The sequence below is a fragment of the Cebus imitator genome, unplaced genomic scaffold, assembly GCF_001604975.1.
Source record: "Cebus imitator isolate Cc_AM_T3 unplaced genomic scaffold, Cebus_imitator-1.0 Scaffold13, whole genome shotgun sequence".
Taxonomy (NCBI): Eukaryota; Metazoa; Chordata; class Mammalia; order Primates; family Cebidae; genus Cebus; species Cebus imitator.
Window position 1 is genome coordinate 2972159 of NW_016107328.1, and position 21077 is coordinate 2993235.

At 46.4% G+C, this 21077-nt stretch overlaps 1 protein-coding gene across 3 annotated transcripts in view; it reads left to right on the forward strand.

Moving 5' to 3' along the window:
• The window catches only part of ST3GAL1 (ST3 beta-galactoside alpha-2,3-sialyltransferase 1), a 106718-nt gene that overhangs the window by 21253 nt on the left and 64388 nt on the right, over window positions 1-21077 (forward strand). For all 3 annotated transcript variants that reach the window (XM_017499964.2, XM_017499937.2, XM_017499972.2), the window contains exon 2: window positions 5019-5173. The gene's annotated coding sequence lies outside the window, so the exon portion shown is untranslated. The remainder of the gene's footprint in view (window positions 1-5018; window positions 5174-21077) is intronic.

A 21077-nucleotide genomic window follows, 5' to 3' on the forward strand; every position in this document is an offset into this window, starting at 1 on the left:
TAGAGACGGGTTTCTCCATGTTGGTCAGGCTGGTCTCGAACTCCCGACCTCAGGTGATCCGTCCACCTTGGCCTCCCAAAGTGTTGGGATTACAGACGTGAGCCACTGCGCCCATCCCAGTATTCACTGATCTTTTAGCAGAGCCCCGCAAAATAGTTGAAGCAGAGACAGTTCCATTTTACCAAAGAGTAAAGTAAAACTCAGAGAACGGCTGCTTTTCTAAAATCACACAGCTTGACTTGACCAGTCTCCCCTGGGGCACACCTAGAAGCAGGCCACACTGTTTTGGGTGGAACATGCCATGCCCACAGGCCTCAGAAAATATCCCTGTAATTTAAAAATGCAGAAATAGTATTCAGCCAGACCCAGTGGTAACAGTTATTCAGATGAGTATTTGCATGGAGAGGAAAAGCTATGATATATTAAGCAAACTGGCCCTGCCCCTCCAGGAGTGGTGTCAAGCTTCATTTCTAGTTTGCTGCTCTACTCCAAGAGACACAAAACTGGAGAACACAGTCTCTTATGAGTTATTATATTATATTATATTATGCTGTAGAAAGGAGCCTCAGGTGGCATAAGGGGGCTGTGGATGGCAGAAGCGCTAATATGGGCCAGGAAATGATGATTTATGGTTCAGGACAAGGAGGAATGAGAACATAACCATGATTTGTTTGACTGGAATTTGTCCTAATCTGTGCTCTAGCTGGAGTCGGTAGACATTTTTCTTGCTTCCAAGTCTCCTGGTTTAAGCCTGGCAGTTCCCTGCTTCGCTCCTAGGTTGGTACTAGTGGCCACCAGTTGGATGGATGGAAAGGAAAGGGATGAATTGGCTGGAGTGGGAGGAAAGTAATTAGTTTGGTATCGGGAAGAACGCTGACCCCCAAGTCTGAGGCCCTCTGCCCATGGTCCAGCTGCGCTGCTCTCCGCTGTTCAGAGAGGAGCCACTTCTCTTGGCCTTGCTTTCCTCATTTGTGGTCTTGGAGAGTCACATGAGCTTTTCGGAGCCTCTCCAGAAATGGGGACACTTTCTGATTTGTCTTTCTTGTATGGCTGGCGTGTATGAACACACTTCACAGATGTTTCAGCAGTAAGAGTTTAGTTGTTGCTCTTAACTGGAAGTAACCTTGGAAGGGTGGGGAAATGAGGATTCAATATAGAAAGAGGCATGACAGCAGAACGTGAGTGAGAGGAGAACTGGGACATGGCTTTTAGAAAAGATTTCCAGGGCTCCTGTTACAACCAAAAGGTAAAAAAAGGGTGAGGAGCTCATCAGGCTGTTCCCGGGATCTGGGGCAGAAAGACAGTGGAATAATTGCCTTTCCTTTGCATTGAACGTGCCACTGCTGCATCAGAGAAGCTAAGAAACCAAGGCTGTGGAAGGGAAGCCCCGCATGGGGTGTAGTTCTAGTTTTTAAGATAAACCTTCAGGTGGCAAACTTGTCACTTGGGATTTGGAATCCAATGCAATTGCCAACATATTTTTTTTCAAAGCCTACTTACAACCAATGAAAGAATTGCTTCAGGATGTGAGGCATTGCTTCAAAAGAGGCTTAGGCTTTAATTGAAGATCACAGTTGGCCACAGGTGCCAGGCTATAGAGTCAGAAGCTTCATTCAGAGCAGTGCTCCATGTTTAATCTGATTCATAGATTACCCCCTTCTATCTTATGGCATAGAACAGTTACAGTACATATCCTGACACAGGCATGTATACATGCAGGTTTTTATATTATAAGGATTATCAACTGTTTAGTAATGTAACATACATAAGGCTCAAACTCAGTAATAAGCTTCTGCACAGTCATAAATCAGCCAGATACCGACTGATTCTCTGAGATTTATCTGGTTGTTCACCCATTTATTCATGGATTTACTGATCATTATTTAGTGCATCTGAGAGCCAGTGGGGGTGAGAGTGGGGAAATCTAGTGATAAGTAAAACACAGCCACTTCCCTACCTCTGAGAGGCTCAGTCTAGTGAAAGCAGCCTGAGGTAGGATTGAGGTGATGCCTAGTGCTTAGTAAATTCTTGCTAAATGGAAAAATGAATGAATGAACACATGAATGAAGCCATGGCTGCTTCAAGGTAAGGCCCTAACCCAGCGTCAAGTTTGGAAGGGGGTGTGTCAATGAAAACATCTTAGAAATGTGATACCTATGTTGTTTTGGTCACTCTCTCATTCAAGAAATAGGAATAGAATTTCTCCCACGTCCCGGTGGTGTGTAGGGCAGACACGCCCTCGCCTTTATGGAGTTAACATGGTGGCGATCATGCTTCGTAGGAATGCAAAGAACACTGGAAATTTAGAGGGGCAGTGCCCAGCCTCAACCCCAGAGACAGTGAAGATGTCTCTGGGAAGTGCTGTCTACACTGAAATCTGAAGGATGAGTAGAAAGTACAGAGGGAATGGGGAATGTGTGAGCCAGTGATGCAAGGGAGGGAGGCCAGAGTTACACTTTGCAGGGATCCCCCTGTCTGCTGCTAAGAGAGGGAGATGGCATTAGAAGCGATGGCTATTGCAAGGCTGGCTAGGAGGTGGTGGCAGTGAGCATTGCAACTTAATTCTCATTTCTGAAAAGAAAGAGTTTCATTCCTATCGCTTTCCAAGACCCTGAGCCCTAACTCTGCTGACTCTGGTCACGTTCATGTATCTTCCATGTAAACATCCTGCCCCCATCAGCAGGTACCAAATAGAATATTCATTACCACACATGGTTTCCAGAGCCAGGCAAATGCCTTTAGACAACTCTGGGCTCAGTCAGTCACTAAATGCTGTTGTTTCTCCCCCTAAAGGAGCTCTTGAATCTCCCACTCCCCCTTTTGACCAGGGCCCTGCCTTCTGGCCCTCATTATCTCTTTATAGTCACCAACTCAACAGGAGTTGAACTTTCTTCCTAACACACAAGTTTATCCTCATATATCACCATTGCCAGCAGTATAAAGATACCTCAGTGGTTGTATCAGTCAGCTTTCTCTGTGTAACAAACAGCCCCAAACCTTAGTGCCTTAAAACAGTAGACATTTATGATTTCTGTGGGTTGATGGTCTGGTCTGCACAGCTTGTGTTGGGCTGATTGCATGTGCTGGCCCATTCACACCCCTGGGGGCTGAGCTGGGGTGCCTCTCTCTGCATTGTCATCCTCCAGGGGGCTACCTCAGGCTTGCTAATGTGGCAGAAAAATGATTTCCAGCAGCAGCTGGACATGGTGGCTCATCCCCAGGAGCTTGAGACCAGCCCTGGCAACACAGCCAGACCCTACATAAAATAAAAATAATTATCCTGGTGTGGTGGCATGAGCCTGTAGTTCCAGCTACTTGGGAGTCTTAGAGGGAGGATCGCTTGAGCCTGGGAGGTCTAGGCTGCAGTGAGTGGTTGTCATGCCACTGTCTCTCCAGCCTGGGCAACTGAGTGAGACCCCATATCAAAAAACAAACAAACAAAAACAAGAATGATTTCCAGCAGCAAGAGAGAGGGGCTCCTCGGCATAAGCACTTTTAAAACCCTTATTTGAGTCTCCTTTGCTATTGTACCATTGGCTAAAGCAAGTCTCATAACCAAACTTCGATTTCCCCCATGCTGGGAAGGGAGGCAAAGCCACACTGCAGAGTGTGGGTGCAGGTGGCCTGAACAAACTGGGGCCATTGCTACAGCAGTGGTTTGAGGGATTGAACGGAGTGTGGTCTGTTCTCTGCCATGTACTGCTTTTGTCCTACTAGACAGGTTCACTCGTAAGCTCTCAAAGCCTCAGCTGCCCATCCGTACGATGGGAATAGTCCATGGGACCACCTCAGTGATTTCATGAGAGGGTCAGATGAGAAAACTGAGCATCTGCACATCGCCCAGTGCTTGGGGCCCAGTAAGAGCGGAGAGTTTCTATGCTGTTCTTAGCGCCAGATGAAGTCTTTCTTTTCTTTCTCCCTGAGACAGAGTCTGGCTCTGTCACCCAAGCTGGAGTGCAGTGGTATGATCCCAGCTCACTGCAACCTCATCTCTCAGGTTTAAGCGATTCTCCTGCCTCAGACTCCTGAGTCCCTGGGACTATAGGCACGAACCATGTGCCACCACACATGGCTAACGTTTGCATTTTTAGTAGAGGCAAGGTTTCACCAGTTGGCCAGGCTGGTTTTGAACTCCTGACCTCAAGTGATCCACCCACCTTGGCCTCCCAAAGTGCTGGAATGACAGGCGTGAGCCACTGCACCCAGCCAGAGAAAGTCTTCAGAAGCCATTTCCTATGTGGCATCAGCCTGGTTTATCCTAACCCTGACATCACATTTTCACATTCATGTCTTACATATTTCTTTTTCTCTTCCCTGTGTTTTGTGTTTTTACTAAAAAGCACCTCCTTTGTTTAAGGAGCAGCTAAAAATATCATCTCCTCTTCAAATTCTTCTTCCATCCTGAGTTGGTCATTTCTCCATTTTTTTTGTTAGAAAAAAAATACTTAATCTGGCATTAAGAACAGCACAGAAACTCTCAGCTCTGTCTCCCAGGTTGGAATGCAGTGGCATGTTCTCGGCTCACTGTAACCTCCACCTCCTGAGTTCAAGTGATTCTCCTGCTTCAGCCTCCCGAGTAGCTTGGATTTACAGGTGTGCACCACCATGCCTGGCTAATTTTTGTATTTTGTATTTTTAGTAAAGATGGGGTTTCACCATGTTGGCCAGGCTGGTGACCTCAAGTGATCTGCCTGCCTTGGCCCCCCAAAGTGCTGAGATTACAGGAGTCCGGCCCCTCTGTATCATATTGCCCTGAATTGTTTGTGTATTTTTCTGTTTTCTCCCAGTGTAAACTCCCTAAGGAGGGGAGTTGTGAGTTACTCACCTTCCTATCCTGGTGTGTGGCTCTGTGCATGCAACAGAATAGGAGTTTATTTAACAGATAATGCTATATAAATAAGTGGGTGTGAGTGGAATAAGTGTTTGAATATCTTTTCCATATCTTGAGTCATCCTAAAAAGGCAGTGGATCGACTAAGTGTCAAAACTAACTTAAACTTTTCTCCTCTTCCCTTCCAGCTGGTACCATTTTCAGATTTCATCTTCCTTAACGGGAAATGTCAATGAGAGGAAACATTGACATCTCCAAGAGCTGCAGTGAGCAAACGCTGTGAGCTTGGGCCAGGGCAATTCCATTTGGGGACCAGAGGTGGACAGTCATTCAGTCTATGGAGGTAAGTGACAAATCTCTCCCCGGCATGAGTGAGATGTGCTGTCTTTTCTGGGTTTTTTTTCCCCCATTGATTATGTTCCATGGAGGATATGGAAGTTATTCTCCTGTTTCTTGGTGTCTGAAATATGTCCTGCTTGCCTAGCAATGTGCTATTAGGAGGAGTTCCCATGGAAGGAGAATACAGTGTCCCTCAGGAGAAAGATGCAGACAGTTAGATTATCTAGCAGCCTTCGTTTTCTTAAGTGGAGAGCTTCCTGAGCTCTCATGAACACTGGTAAGTAAAAACCGGGATTCAAACATCCTTTGATGACAAGTGACGGTCATCCTGAAGAAGGACTGTCATGACACTCCAGTGTGTATTAGAGCAAGTGTCAGCAGACTGTGGCCTACGGGATAGGTCTGGCCCAGCCTGTCTGTAAATAAAGCTTCACTGGTACCCTGCCATGCTCATTTGTTCAGGTGTCGTGTATGGGTGTTTTCACACCGTGACAGCCCCATTGAGTCATTACCATAGAGACCATGCAGCTGTGAAGCCTCGCACATTTATTCCCTGGTCCTTAACAGAAAGGTGTTACAACCTCTGATCTACAGCTGAGTTGTCCGCACAGAGCCACTCCGTATGGAGATATTGAAATTGTAATTAAAATGAACCAATATGAAAATTTAAGTCCTCGGTCACATCACATTTCATGTGCTTAGTAGCCACGTGTTGCTTATGGGTACCCATGGATAGCGCAGATAGAGGACATTTTTATCAGTGCAGAGTTAGCTTGGGAAAAATTGACATCACCCTGGATGTGCCCCTTCACTCTGCTGGTCTCTAATCCAGCTTGGCCATGATTGCAATCATTGCAGAAGAAGAAGGAAGGTTGATGTCTGTGAGTGTGTATAGCTATTTTCTGTATGATTATTGGCATATTGGCAACGTCTCTTTCTCTCTCTCTCTCTCTCTCTCTCTCTCTCTAACTCTGTCTCTTGTATAAGAATGGAGTAACTTTTCAAATTTCTTTGGGAGCCATCTTGTGGTCTCTTTATGTGACTCCATGTAAAACAAATCCACTTGGACCTTGGGGTTTATTAGTTTTATTTATACAAGTAAATATGGATGTGAGCTTGAGCCCTTCTGGGGTCACAGGTAGGTCAAGGGCCATGTGGGGCCTCCTCTAAAGGGTAAGAAACGATAGTTTCCATGTTCCCAAGGGGTAAATATATGGGCAAGGGTGATAAGAAACAAGGAGAGGAAGAAAATGAGCTGAAGATGTGGCATTCATGAGCCTTAGACTAATGAGGAAGAATGGAGACAAAAGACAATGTGGTTCCTGGTTATGGTCGTAGGTTTACTTTGAAAGAACATGTTGAACAAAGTCATGATGCTTGGGAATGTACCGCATCTCAGAATTGTGCTGAACACAGGGAGTGCTATACAGTAGACAGGTGGGGGAGAGCCTTGGGCCTGGAGCTAGGCTCACCATCTTAGATGGGACAAGACTGGGGGCATTAGCCAGTGCAAGCGGGAATACCAAGGGCTGATCATTGAGATGAACAGTTTGTTTGGAAGAGACCCAAGAAAGAACACAGAAGAGACTCAAAATGGCCAGCAGTTCTGGGCAAAGGCCCCAGGTTTAGCATTTGGAAGTCAGGCTTTCTTATCTTTGGGTTACCCAAGCACAAGCCAGAACAAAGCAGAGACTCCACTGATGAGAACAGACCCAATTGATATGTATTCTACACATCTAGATGTGAAATGGCTCCCTGCCTCTTTCTTTTGGTTGGTCTTCAAGCACCTCACCATTAAGTGGAGTGCTGTATGCATTTTAAACAGGCATTTCTATAACCTTCAAACAACGGAGTTTAATGCAGATACGAAGTAATTATAAGTAACACAAATAATAGTATTCATTTTTTAGTTCTTTCTTAGAACCAAGCACATCAAGAATGACGGTAATGATGATAATAGTGATAATATTTTTTGTCCATTTTCAGCTTATTATGTGCCAGGTGCACTGTTCTACTAATAATTATTATCATTATTACTACTAATAATTATTATAGCTTTAAATTATTGGGCACATACAATGTACCAAGTAATATATTGATTTTTTTTGCAATGTCATGAACCCAGAGCATTCTTTTCCATTTTTAATTTTTAAAAATTGTTTTATTTTTGTATAAATGCAGATTTATAGAAAAGTTACAAGAACAGGCAACAAACTCCTGGACTCCCTTCGTCCAGGTTTTTAAATGTTCACGTTTTATTATGTTTATTTTTTTCTTTTTTCTCTACCTTTTTTCCTGAAATCAGAAAGCTGCATCTTAGAATACAATTTTCGAAGTCAGAAACTTAACACTGATTTGAACTATTATCTAACCTTCTGATTTCTTATTCAGATTTCACCAGTTGCCCCAGATAAATTCCTTCATGGCAAAAGAAAAGCCAATTGGCATGTATCTTTCTTGGAAAACTTTCTTACGCTTTTATTTCAACATGTTAACCTTTTTGACAAGTTGCGTCCAGTTATTTGAGAGAATGCCCGCAATTTTGGCTCCCCTGATGTTTCCTTGTGATTAGATTGGCAGGACTAGCCCAGAGATAGCGTGTCCTTTTAAGCACGTTATATCAAGAGGCACCAGCGTGGTTCTCTCCCATTACTGGTGATGTTAGCTTGGAACTCTCAATTAAGGTGGTGTCTTCCAGGTGTCTCCACTGCAAAGTTACTATTTCATCTTTGCAATTAATAAGCATCTTGTGGGGAGAAGCTCTGAGATTGTGTAGATATCTGATTAGTCCTCAGTCTGTCAGCCATTAGTTTTAGGATCTCTTGATGGTTCTTGCCTGAATAGGTTTATTATTATCATAGTTGCCAAATGGCGATTTTTCTAATTTCAATGTTTTATTTTTCATTTATTTGTTGGTTTCCTCCTATAAAGAGGGAAATTTCTTCCTTTGTTTATCTTTTTTTTTTTTTTTTTTTTTTTTTTTTTTTTTTTTTTTTTTTTTTNTTTGAGACAGAGGAGTCACTCTCACCCAGGCTGGAGTGTAGCTGTGCAGTCTTGATCTTGGCTCACTGCAACCTCTATCTTCCGGGTTCAAGCAGTTCCCCTGCCTCAGCTTCCCAAGTAGCTGGAATTATGGGCATTCGCCACCATGCCCAGCTAAGTTTTGTATTTTTAGTAGAGACAGGGTTTCACCATGTTGGCCCCACTGGTCTTGAACTCCTGACCTCAAGTGATCTGCCTGCCTTGGCTTCCCAAAGTACTGGGATTACAGGTGTGAGCCACCCCGCCTGGCCCTTCCTTTCTTTAGATCAGTGTGGACTCATGGATTTTAACTCTATTCAATAAGTTGCCGTCTTCTGTTATCATTAGTTATTTTGATATTTATGTTGCCCCAGATCTGTCCACTAGAGCCTGGCTCCGGTCTCTGACATTTCTCCATCATAATTTGAGCACTGTTTCCTTGCTGTCACAGGAAGATATTCTAGCCTCATCTTGTACTCTCCTCACCCAGCGGTGCAATCAACATAGGAATGAATTTAGAAACCAAGATCTGGCCACTAGGTGTGGCATTGCTTCTAGGCCCTCTGAGCAGACACAACTGGGATGTGTGTGTGTGTGTGTGTGTGTGTGTGTGTGTGTGTGTGGTGTATCACACAGACAGCCACGTTTATATACATACGTATGCACATTCACATGTACATCCATACATCATTCAGATTATTTTCAAATTGATGTATCTTTATATTAAAATCACCTTTGAGTTCACACTAATGATGCTAGAACATTCTGGAAATTCACATCTATCTGAAGGATGCTGAACAGTCATCCTCTCACTGTCAGCGCCACCACCAGTGACATTTATTAAACCATGCTCAGGCCCAGTTTCAGACTCTTTTCCTTGCTGTTACTTCTGACCTCAACTTAGTGGCCCAAGTACAGATGAGCAAACTGAGATCCTAAAAAGCTAAATAACTTGTGCAAAGTTATACAGCTGGTAAAGCAGCAAGCTTATAGTGAGCACCTGTTTGCCCCTTGGCTTTTGATCAAAAGGCCTCGGGAGACACCTCTGTTTCAGGACAGAGCCACCCTGCTGACAGCAGCATCTGACCCTCACAGTGCAGGCCAGCCAAAACATGTAGACCACATGTATGGCCTGTGCCACTCAGATGGAGTCCTGTTAGGAGGTGTGTGTAGAGGCACTTGGTGCTGTGTCAGTTGCATGTGGGAGGGAGAGTTTCTGTGGGGGATGTGGGACTGCCGTCCTGTCCTTGTAAGGACCTTGATCAGGTTGAGGGTGTGATCACAGAACCAGGCCTCTCTGCAGAGGGAGCACTTCCTCTCTTGCAGGGCGGGTTCCTGGGAGAGCTGCGTAAGTGTGGGGGCCTTAATTTAAACACGTTTGTTTCGCCAGCTTCTGGCAAACGTGCAGAATGTGTACTAGATAAATGCTGATTTCAGGCAGGCATTGACAAACATTTCTGAGCTTCTTCTGTGCCAGGCACTGCTCTAATCGGACAAAGATCCTAGCTCGGGGTAAGGAAGAGGAAGAGATCCACAGTAAAAAACAAAAAAATTTTAAAATATATATATATATGGTATGGGCAGGGGCTCCTGGGGCAGGGCACAGCATGGATGTGGTGGTCAAGGAGGGTCTCTTCCAGGCAGGAAATGTTTCTAGAACCAAGTCACATGACAAAGGAAAAAGCAAACATGGAGATGAGAAAGAGAGCAGGGTCTGTTGATCAAAGGACAGGCAGGGACTGATTCAGTCCTGTTCAGGGGCTGTGGCCTCCCCCCAGAGAACCAGGCCTCTTCCTTCTGGGCATTGTCACTTGGGCAGACACTCGCCCTTGGAGCTAAAGCATTTCCTCCAACCACAAAATGTTATCAGCTGGCCCAGAGGCCGCCTGCAGGCCAGGGCACTCCGATTAGATAAGAGGACATCCTGGCAGTCCTTAGCTATACTGATGGGCAGCAGCGAGGCGCTGTTGGAATTTCCGTTGTTGATAACCTTTAAGAAAAGAGCAGCAGTGGCAGAAACAGGGTTTGTTTGGGGTGAGAGGTGGGGGAGACTTGGGAGCACTCTGGCGTATCTGAAAGGCTGATGGGGAGAGAAGGATTAGCGGATTAATGTGTAGAGGGTGACTTTGAGGATGGATCCAAGGGGCATAAGTGAAATGAAGAGGGAGAGAGCTTCCTATTCAGGCTGTTTTTCCTTTCTTTTTATTTATTCATTCATTTAGCAAATACTCACTGAGTGCCTTCCAGCCCACTGGCACTTGGCTCAGCCCTGGAGGTAAAACAGATGAAAGCTATGTCCTCAAAATGTGTATAACTTATTTATTTATTTCCTTATTTTATTTTCTTATTTATTTTGAGACAGAGTCTCATTCTGGCACCCTGGCTGGAGTGCAGTGATGCCGCCATCCCGGCTCACTGCAGCCCCGACCTCCCGGGCTCAAGCGATCCTCCTGCCTCAGCCTCCTGAGTTGCTGGAATATAAGCACATGCCACCATGCCTGGCTAATTTTTATACATTTTTTGTAGAGATGGAGTTTCGCTATGCTGCCCAGGCTGGTCTGGAACTACTGGGCTCAAGTGATTCACCTGCCTCAGCCTCCCAAATTGTTGGGATTTCAGGTATGAGGCACTATACATGGCTGATGATAATAATTTAATGGGAGAAACAAACCAATTAATAAATCAGTGGTATGTTTAGGTGCAGTTCTGGTTCTGTGGGTCCTGAAGCTTATACAGTTTGGGAGTCCTCTTTAAGAAAAAATAATACAAAGTTATGATTTTAAAATAAAATGCAAGTCCTAGATAAGTGGGGTGCAGCCGAGGGGCCGGCGCTTCAGCCTTCTGGACGTTCCTCTGGTTCTTTGCCGGGTTTGCGAGCTGCAGTGTCAGCCAGAGTGCCTTCTCTTAGCACCCCTCGGGGGAGCTGGCCACAAGGGGACCTGGCAGTGGGAATCCTGGTGCTCCGTGGTACAGTGAACTTACTTGCCTTCTGGATCCTCTGAGTCCTTGTGCTTGGGCTCAGGGAATAGGGCTAAAGAACTTTGTTCTTCTTCGTTCTGCTGGGATTTTCAAAGGCACTTTCCTTGCAGTTCTGCAGGCTGGCCCGTGATCCCATGTCAGGGACTGCGTTCGCAGGAATCAGCTGAGCTCCAGGAGTCCTGGGGCCGGTGTAGTGTTTGTGAGCACTCTTGCAGGGCTGGCTGTGGCTCTTCAGCCTTTCTAACAACCCCCCACATCTAGATTTCACCCCACAGCCTCCCTGAGAGCCAGCTGCTGTCATTCCCCTTTTTACTGATGATGAAACCCAGGCACAGACTGGTTAAGTAATTTACAATCACACAGCTAATAAGTAGGGGGCTGTGCTTTGAAGACTTACAGTGTCTCCAGAGCCAGCTAATAAGTGGGGTGGGGGGGCTGCGCTTTGAAGACTTAACATGTCTCCAGAGCCCAGTGTACTTGCTGCCTCCCCATCGTCCTCACTGCGTAATTCCTTTAAGCAATATGCTAGATATACACACAATGTCAAGATTAAGAGATGGGCTAGGCCGGGCGCGGTGGCTCACGCCTGTAATCCCAGCACTTTGGGAGGGCGAGGCGGGTGGATCACGAGGTCAAGAGATTGAGACCATCCCGGTCAACATGGTGAAACCCCGTCTCTACTAAAAATACAAAAAAAAAATTAGCTGGGCATGGTGGCGCGTGCTTGTAATCCCAGCTACTCAGGAGGCTGAGGCAGGAGAATTGCCTGAACCCAGGAGGCGGAGGTTGCGGTGAGCCGAGATCGCGCCATTGCACTCCAGCCTGGGTAACAAGAGCGAAACTCCGTCTAAAAAAAAAAAAAAAAGAGATGGGCTAAATCCAGTACAGCCGCAGAATGGAATAACATGCGTTTGAGCCACACAAGAAGGTTTTAACCAGGACAGTGGAATGCTCTGATTTTAGGTGTGAAAGTGGGATGTCTAATTACAAATACACAGAGAAAGGAATACCAAGTGCTAACAGCGCTTGAATTCTCTCTCAGCCTTTTGCACGCTCTCCTGGCCAGCTATCACAGATTCACTCACTCACACATGCATTCAATAGTGTTTTGTTTTGTTCTGTTTGAGACCCAGTCTCACTCTGTTGCCTGGTCTGGAGTGCAATGATGCAATCTCAGCTCACTGCAACCTCCACCTTCCAGGTTCAAGCAATTATCCTGTCTCAGCCTCCCAAGTAGTTGGAATTATAATTATGTGCCATCAAGCCCAGCTAATTTTTATATTTTTAGTAGAGATGGGGTTTCACCATGTTGGCCACTTGTGACCTCAGGTGATCCCCCCGCCTTGGCCTCTCAAAGTGTTGGGATTATAGGCATGAGCCATTATGCTCCACCATTCAATAGGTTTTATTTATTCAGTGTCTTTTACATGCTGAGTACTGGGGATACAGCAGCAAAAAACAGAAACATGGTTTCTGCTGCCATGGAGCTTAGTCTGGCCTGCTGTTTGCTCCTTCTGCCTATATTTTCTCCCTCCAGCTTTCACTAGAGAGATCTTTGGGAAGCCCTCCAGGGTTCCCTAGTGTCCTCAAACCCGGCACCTCCCTGCCTTTATTGTCTTCTGTATAAAATGGACCAGAAGACACATAGACCTTCCAGACTTCAGAGTGTAGCTCTTCTCAGCTGTTGATGAGAGGCTTTGCAGTCACAACTTTCATCATTACCATCTTCTAGAAATGTCGGGCACCTGACAGCTGAAACCATGGCAGCTGGCAACAAACAGAAAGTGACCTCCCTGGGCACTCAGAGATCCAAGACAGCCGGGCCCTGGGTTTGTAGGAACAAGATTCCAGATGCCTCTGCTGCTTGCCAGCCTCGTGACCTTCATTCATGCAGGGCCTTGTTTTCTTGATTCCATGGGGCCAATCCCGGCCCCCAGGGGAGAAGGATACTAAAGGGAGGTGAAATCTGTAGAAGGCTCCAGAGAATGGGCCCGCAGTTCTGCAAACCTGGCACCTCTTCCGGATGCTTTTCTCCAGAAACTATGGTTTTCTGGAGAAACCTTGGAGCTTGGGCAGTGTGGTGTTAGGATGATGGCTGGGTTTCCTCCACAATTCCTGGCTCTTTCCTTATAGTCTTTTGTGATAATATTGGGTGTGGCAGCCTCAGGACACAGAATCTCTCCAAACTTCTCCTGCCCTCCTTCCCCTGCCCTAACACAGGACTGTAATCTTTCCCTGCCTTTCTGATTGTGGGTCTTGAGATCCTCCCTAGAGAGGTTCCTGCCCTGTACCCCGGGTGAAGGAATGCTGATGTCAGGAAGCGTCCATAAAACCCTAGAGGACTGGGTTGGAAGAGCTTCCAGAGAGGTGTACACTGGAGGTTCCTGGAGGGAGCATGTCCCTTCCCCCATACCGTGCCCCATGCGTCTCTTTATCTGTATCCTTTATACCAGTAAATATATTTTCCTGAGTTCTGTGAGCCATTCTAGCAAATAATCAAACCCAGAAAGGGGTCACAGGAACCCAACTTGAAGCCAATTGGTCAGAAATTTCAGAGGCCCTGACTTGAGGCTTATGTTTGGGCTAGGAGTTGGGAGCAGTCTTGGGGAGTGAACCCTCAACCTGTGGGATCTGACACTGTTTCCAGGTAGATGGTGTTGGAATTAAATTGGAGGATGCCCAGCTGGTATCCAGTGCATAGTGTGTGGGGAAGAATCCCCACACATGTGGGCACAGAAGTGTTCTGCATTGACTGTTAGGGTGTGAGAGCAGAGGATGAGCAGAGTTTGAGAGGTTTTATGAAACAGATGGGAATAACACTTTCTGAGACTTGGTTTCCCCATCTGTAAAAAAAAGTGAGTAAAAATGGTACCCACCTGTGAGGGTTCTGTGAGGATTATATGACATGAGGACTCAAAAACCTGGTTCATGTGTCTGGCCCATACTGAAAGCTGAGTAATTAACAGGTGCATTTACTTATTTATTTATTTATTTGAGATGGAGTCTTGCTCTGTCACCCAGGCTGGAGTGCAACGGTGCAGTCTTGGCTCACTGCAACCTCTGCTTCCCGGGTACAAGTGATTCTCCTGCCTCGGCCTCCTGCGTAGCAGAGATTACAGGTGCCTGCCACTATGCCCGGCTAATTGTTGTACTTTTAGTAGAGACAGGGTTTCACCATATTGGCCAGGCTGGTCTCGAACTCCTGACCTCGTGATCTGCCCGCCTCAGCCTCCCAAAGTGCTGGGATTATAGGCGTGAGCCACCGCGCCCGGTGACAGGTGCATTTATCACTATGGTTCCTCGCTGAGCCCGTGATTAAGTGAGCCTGTGGCAGGACATGAGTCAGCTGCAAGAACAGGAGCCAGGCCTCCCATCTGCCAGCTCAGGAGGCTGTCTGGCTGCAGCAGAGACATTCTTCCCTGAAAGAAGGGGCTTTCCATGGTGAACCACTGTGGCCAGGCCCAGAGGCCTTTACAATGCCAACGTCCCAGAAAGAGAGGGGCTGCTAGAAGGAGGGAAGTTTTCTATGTGCTTCTAAAAGTCAACCTATAGATTGATCACTTCTCGGAAGACTAATTTTTATTCCAGTCATGCCCAGCTATAAGCATCTGGGCATTTCCAGATAACCTTTGTTCCTGAAGGGCGTCAGGGTATGTCCTTCCTCCTTTCAATTCCCACAACCTTACTGTCCTGGAACAGAGTCCACAGTGCAGGAAGGACAAGGCTCACCATGGTCAGGGCCCCACCAAGAACCCCAGCCTCAACTCTGCTCTCCTTATCCCACCCCACCCCACCTTCTGCTAATCAGAGTCATCTTCACAGTGTGGACCGTGTATACGGATGACCTGGGTTCAAATCACACTTCTGCTTCTTTCACCACCCTGGATACAGTATCTTCTCTTGATCTCAGTTTCCTCATCTGCAAAATGGACATGACAGATAACAACAGCACCAACCTCCAGGATTGAATGAGTTAATACAGGCATGCCTTGGAGATATTTCAGGCTTGGTTCCAGGCCACTGCAATAAAGATCGCAGTATAGCAAGTCACACAAATTGTTTTGGTTTCCCAGTGCATATAAGTTATATTTACACTATACTGTAGTCTATAAAGTGTGCAGTAGCATTATGTCTAAAACAGCAGGGTACATACCTTAATTAAAAAATACTTTTTTTGGCCGGGCTTGCTGGCTTATGCTCTGAGCACTTTGGGAGGCTGAGGCAGGCAGATTGCTTGAGGTCAGGAGTTCCAAACCAGCTTGGGCAACACAGTGAGATTCACCTTCTACAAAAAGTGTTAAAACATTAGTCAGGAGTGGTGGTGCATATGCTTCTGTGGTCCTAGATACTTGGGAAACTGAGGCCAGAAGTTCAAGGCTGCAGGGAGCTATGATCACAGCTTGACAGAATGAGACCCTGTTTCTAAAAACAAAACTAAATTATGGCTAACAAATGCTAACAGAATGAGCACATGTTGTTGGAGAAATGGCGCCAGCAGACTTGCTCAACACAGGGTTGCCACAAACCTTCAATTGTTGAAAAAAACAAAAACCAAAAAACCCCACAGCACAGCATCTGCGAAGAATGATTAGGTGGAGTATGCCTATGTATGTGAAAGTGCTTAGAACCGTGCTAGACACGGCAATCTCTAACAGCCAGTACTCTATAGACAATATGTAGCTAAAGATGTGGCCGTGGACCTGGATATAGAAGTAACGTGGATATAGCCTGTGCTCATCACCGCAGGTGAAGTACCTGCCGCGTCTGCAGGACTTGGTCTGTGAGGTTTGCACATGCTCTTCTCGACCTGGAGTGCCCTTCTCCTGCTTTCCTGGGGAGCCCTCCCTTCTCCACACTCAACTGTAGCTTTGTCTCTTCTGGAGCTCCTCCTCCTCATCTCCACTCCATCCTCGGCGGCAGGACTTCTCACTCTGCAGCCCTTAAACTCGGTGCCTCTGTCTGCCTTCCTTTCCCTGACCACACTGTCTTGTGGGGAAGGGCCCGCGTGCCTGTCCATTTCCCCTGCTGCACTGGGAGCCGCTTGAGCAGTGGTAGCCTGCACTTCATTCTTTACTGGACTCACAGAGCACCCTCCGGGCCAGGTACGACTTTGCCTCACCCGCACTGAGGCTGGTGCTCTGAAGGCTGGTGCAGTGTGTCCATTTGTCTCAGCCACGCAGAACCAACCCAGCTGCTCATTTGATAAACATGACGACCGGCTAGCTGGCCACGCTGCTGGGCTGGACACATGCCTGGGCCCCTTGGGGATTACTTCTCTCTTCTTTAGCTCCTCCCACTTGCCTCCAGCCTTTGGAGAACTGGAAATGGGCAGACCCTATGTCTATGGGCTCCCGGTTCTTTCACTTCCTGACCCGCGCCTTCTCTGCATTCCATGCAGGCCAAAATACAGAATACCTGCTGTTTGCAACTCTGCCTCTGTCCGATTAACTTAGGCAAACACACCCTGCCAAAATATCCCACAGCCCTTTCTGATATGGATGGCATGGGGCAGAGGAGGAAGCAGACGTGAGTGAACCCAAAGCCAGCCTGTCTGAAATCCATTTGGCAAGCATGTGTGCTATGTTCTATATCCAGTACCTGTGCAGGGAAGTCACTTCACCATTTTGCTCAACGGCAATGGAAAAAGTGGCATTCATGTAAAACACTTTCTCAGAGTCTCTAAACATATCATTTGTGCTGGAGGATTGGCTGTCAGAAAAAGAGGAAGACGGGAAGGCCTTTGGGTCTGGGGATGCTTATTCTGTGAGTTGAATAGAATGGAATTGGCTGTCTGTACTTTGCAAGCTCAACAGATGGTCAGTCACTTAACTGGAAAGTCCTTGGGGGCGGGGCCAGTCTATTTCCCTATTGAATCCCCAGTACTTGGGTGGAGGAAAGGTCACTCAGGGAGTGTTATGGAATTGCCCTGAATAATTATGCTATATGGTTGTATTGTACTAATATTTCATCAAGAGGAAGTGCCATATTTAACTACCCATCTCCCTGTTGCTGCATATTTGCATATCTTATATATCGGTGTACATCATTATCACAAACAGCACTGTGTTGCTTTTAGCATTTTCTGTCATTTGGACTATATCCTCGCAATAAATTCCCAGGAGAGAGATACTGAAAATGCTCTGAAGGTTCTTGCCACCTGTTACCCATGTGACTTTGCTGTGAAATGAGGAGCGGAAGGGAGATTGGGGAACAAGAGCTGGAAGTGGATCCCTATTGAGGTGGGACAGAGACCAGTGCAAAGGCCAGGAGACAGCCACAGTGGGATTGCTCAACCGGCGAGTGGATCTGCCTGCAGCGGGGCGCAGAGTGCAGGTCAGGGAGGAATGAGGAGCGGGGAGGGATGGAGGCACGGATGAAGAAACCAGAAGTTCAGACAGAGGAACTCACTCCTGATAGGAGAGAAAGCCCATTCTCGTGCCTCTCACTTCTTGGGGGCTAATGTGCAGTGAATCGGTGGGGAGCGGGGTGAGCTCTCACCAGTGTGGAGGCTGCTCTAGAGCCCATGCCTGCCTGGAGCCCATGGCTCACCTCAAGTCTGTTTGAAAAATTAGGGTGTTGGTAATTCACAGGGGAAAAATAGCACAGACAAGGATCATGGAATCCTGGGTGTCTGCATTCTCTCTGGTCCCCAGCGTGCCACGTAGTTAAGGAATTTTACACAACTCTGAGGTTTGGAATTCTATGGGTCTCCATGGAATTCAGAGTGCCATTGGACTGCCAGGGATGGGGGGGTGGGACTAGCATGCGCACATTCCATGGAAATCCAGGGATTCCCGGAATTCTAGCATCCAGTGGAAATTCAGAGAACTATGGCTCCCGAGTAATTCCTCTGAAGGAAACATAGTCAAGAAAGGCAAATTAACATACAGCCACTCCTTCAGCTCCAGCCTGGCACTTAGTTAGCTCCGTAGTGGTTTGAATGAATGCATATGGGAAGCAGTGAGAGGAGGAGTGACACGGAAGGTATCCCTCCAAAGCTATGCTTCGTGTCCTCAAATAGTCTCCCCCTCCACACTGGGGAGGGGCATGTGACTGTGCCAGCACCTGTGGAACCTTCTGGCATTTTGTAGGTGAGGGCTAAGGATGCTATAGGTCCTGCACTGGGGCTGGAAGAACAGTTCTGGCAAATTGCTAAACATATTCCCCTCAGGACACGACTGGACGTTTGGTACTGAGGAACAGCAGAACATGGCGACACACAAGCCGTCCCAAACTTTTTGCTCTTGGGGCTGACCCCTTCATGCAATTACTACAGATTGTAATTAGCTACGAGGAGCTTTTGTTTTCATGGCTCTTATCTGTTAATATGTATCATATTCTATATTAAAATTGAGGAATTATTTAAATATTTAGTACTTCATTTGAAAAATAACAATAATGAATCTATGATATGGTAACATAAATGACTTTTTTGGGGTTGGGGAGACAGACTCTTGCTCTGTCACCCGGGCTGGAGTGCAGTGGCACAATCTCAGCCCACTGAAACCTCTGCCTCTCAGGTTCAAGTGATTCTCCTGCCATAGCTGGGATTACAGGCACCTGCCACCATGCCCTGCTACTTTTTGTAATTTTTTTTTAGTAGAGATAGGGTTTCACCATGTTGGCCAGATTGGTCTCAAACTCCTGACCTCAGGAAATCCACATGCCTCGGCCTCCCAAAGTGCTGGGATTATAGGTGTGAGCCACTGCACCTGTCCCATAAATGACATTTTCATGAAAAATAACTACTTACCCAAACAACAAAAAAAGAAGAGTGGTATTATTTTACAGATCCCTTTACAATCTAGCTTAAGGGAAAACAGCTGGGTTTTCATCTCTGCCTCTGTATTCAGTCTTTTGTGAAATTAGATGTCATTTGCCTCTGGGGAGCTCTATTGTACATGCAGGAGAGAATGTGAGTGAAAGAGTAAATGAAACCTTCATGTCATTATGAAAATGGCTTTGACATCATGCATTCCCCAGAAGGGTCTCAGTGACCCACAGGGATCCCTAAAACATCGTTTTAAGAACCACAGTCCACAGTACAGGGTTTAAGAACACGGCTTTTCTTTTTTTATATTTTTTAATTTTTAAGTTTCAAGATATAAGTGCAGAATGTGTAGGTTTGTTACATAGGTATGCACGTGCCTTGGTGGTTTGCTGCACCTGTCAACTGTCATCTAGGTTTTAAGTACGCATTAGCTATTTGTCCTAATGCTCTCCCTCCCCTCGTCCCCTATCCCCTGATGTGTGCTGTCCCGCTCTCTGTGTTCATGTGTTTTCATTGGAGAAGAACGTGGCTTTTCAAGCAGGCTGCCGGGGGTCAGGGAGGTGGTGGGGAGGAATTGCATTCCGGATCCAGTTGCAGCCAGTTGAGTTACCATAGACAAGAGATTTCACTTCTGTGTTCCTCACGTCCTCTGTAAAACAGGGTAATAGTACCGACTCATGGGATTATTGTAAGAGTTACATTAGTTCATATGGTAAAGCTCTTAGAACAGCCAGGTACATATTAAATGCCATATAGGTTCTGTATCTATAGCTACACACACATATCACATGCATACATACTATACACATATATGTGTATATATGCATACATACATAATGCGTATATACTACATATGTGTGTATAATGCATGTGTACTATATATTCATGTATATTTATGCTATGTATATTACATATACTAAAACCAATTAAAATATCACAAATGTTACTACAGCAAAAGTCACCCATTTCACATCATTTCTAAAAATATGAATGTGGGGCTTGGCGCAGTGGCTCACACCTGTAATCTTAAGACTTTGGGAGGCTGAGGCGGGCAGATCACCTGAGGTCAGGAGTTTGAGACCAACCTGAGCAACATGGAGAAACCCCGTCTCTACTAAAAATACAAAAATTAGCCAGGCGTGGTAGCATATGCCTGTAATCCCAGCTACTCGGGAGGCTGAGGCAGGAGAATCGCTTGAACCCAGGAGGTGGTGGTTGCGGTGAGCCAAGATTGCGCCATCACACTCCAACCTGGGCAACAAGAGCAAAACTCTGACTCAAAATAAATAAATAAAATAACATAAAAATATGAATGCATAAAAGCCATTTCTTAAGGCAGCTTTTCTATCCCCTACTAAGAGCGGGGACAACCACCGCCGTGTTTAGGGTGCTACAGAGCATAATCATGAATGTAGGAGCCCAGATACAGATCAGCCACTGGGGCTCCAGGAGTCTGTGGACCCCTGCCCTCACCTTTGTGTCCCTGGAGCTCTGGACTAAGTGCTTTGTGACAACTCCTGACCACGCTCCTCATCTTCTCTTCCTCCCTTTGCTGATGAAGCAACTGTCTTCATTTCTGCCTGATGGAGAACATCTGGCTCCAGGCACCGCAGAAATCAAAGAAGGAACCCATGATGCTGACCCCAGGATGTTCCCTGAAACCACAGGCTGCTCTTCCTCTCACACAGGATGCTTTTCCTGAAATGCTTTTTTTCTGGAAGCTCTCCGTGTGAACTTTACAAAGGCATGCACATTCCCTCAGCCTTTGAAAACACACATAGGTTCAAGAACAACAAAATCCTTGGCGTAGGTGATCTGAGCACAGCATCAGAGCATGCTAAGAAGGCATCAGGGGCCAGGCGCAGTGGCGCATGCCAGTAATCCCAGCACTTTGGGAGGCCAAGGTGGGTGGATCACCTAAGGTCAGGAGTTCAAAACCAGCCTGGCCAACATGGGGAAACTGTCTCTACTAAAAATACAAAAATTAGCAAGGCCATACCCACGCTTGTAATCCCAGCTACTCAGGAGGCTGAGGAGGGAGAATTGCTTGAACCCAGGCAGTGGAGGTTGCAGTGAGCTGAGATGGCATCATTGCACTCCAGCCTGAGCAACAGGAGCAAAACTCCATCTCAAAAAA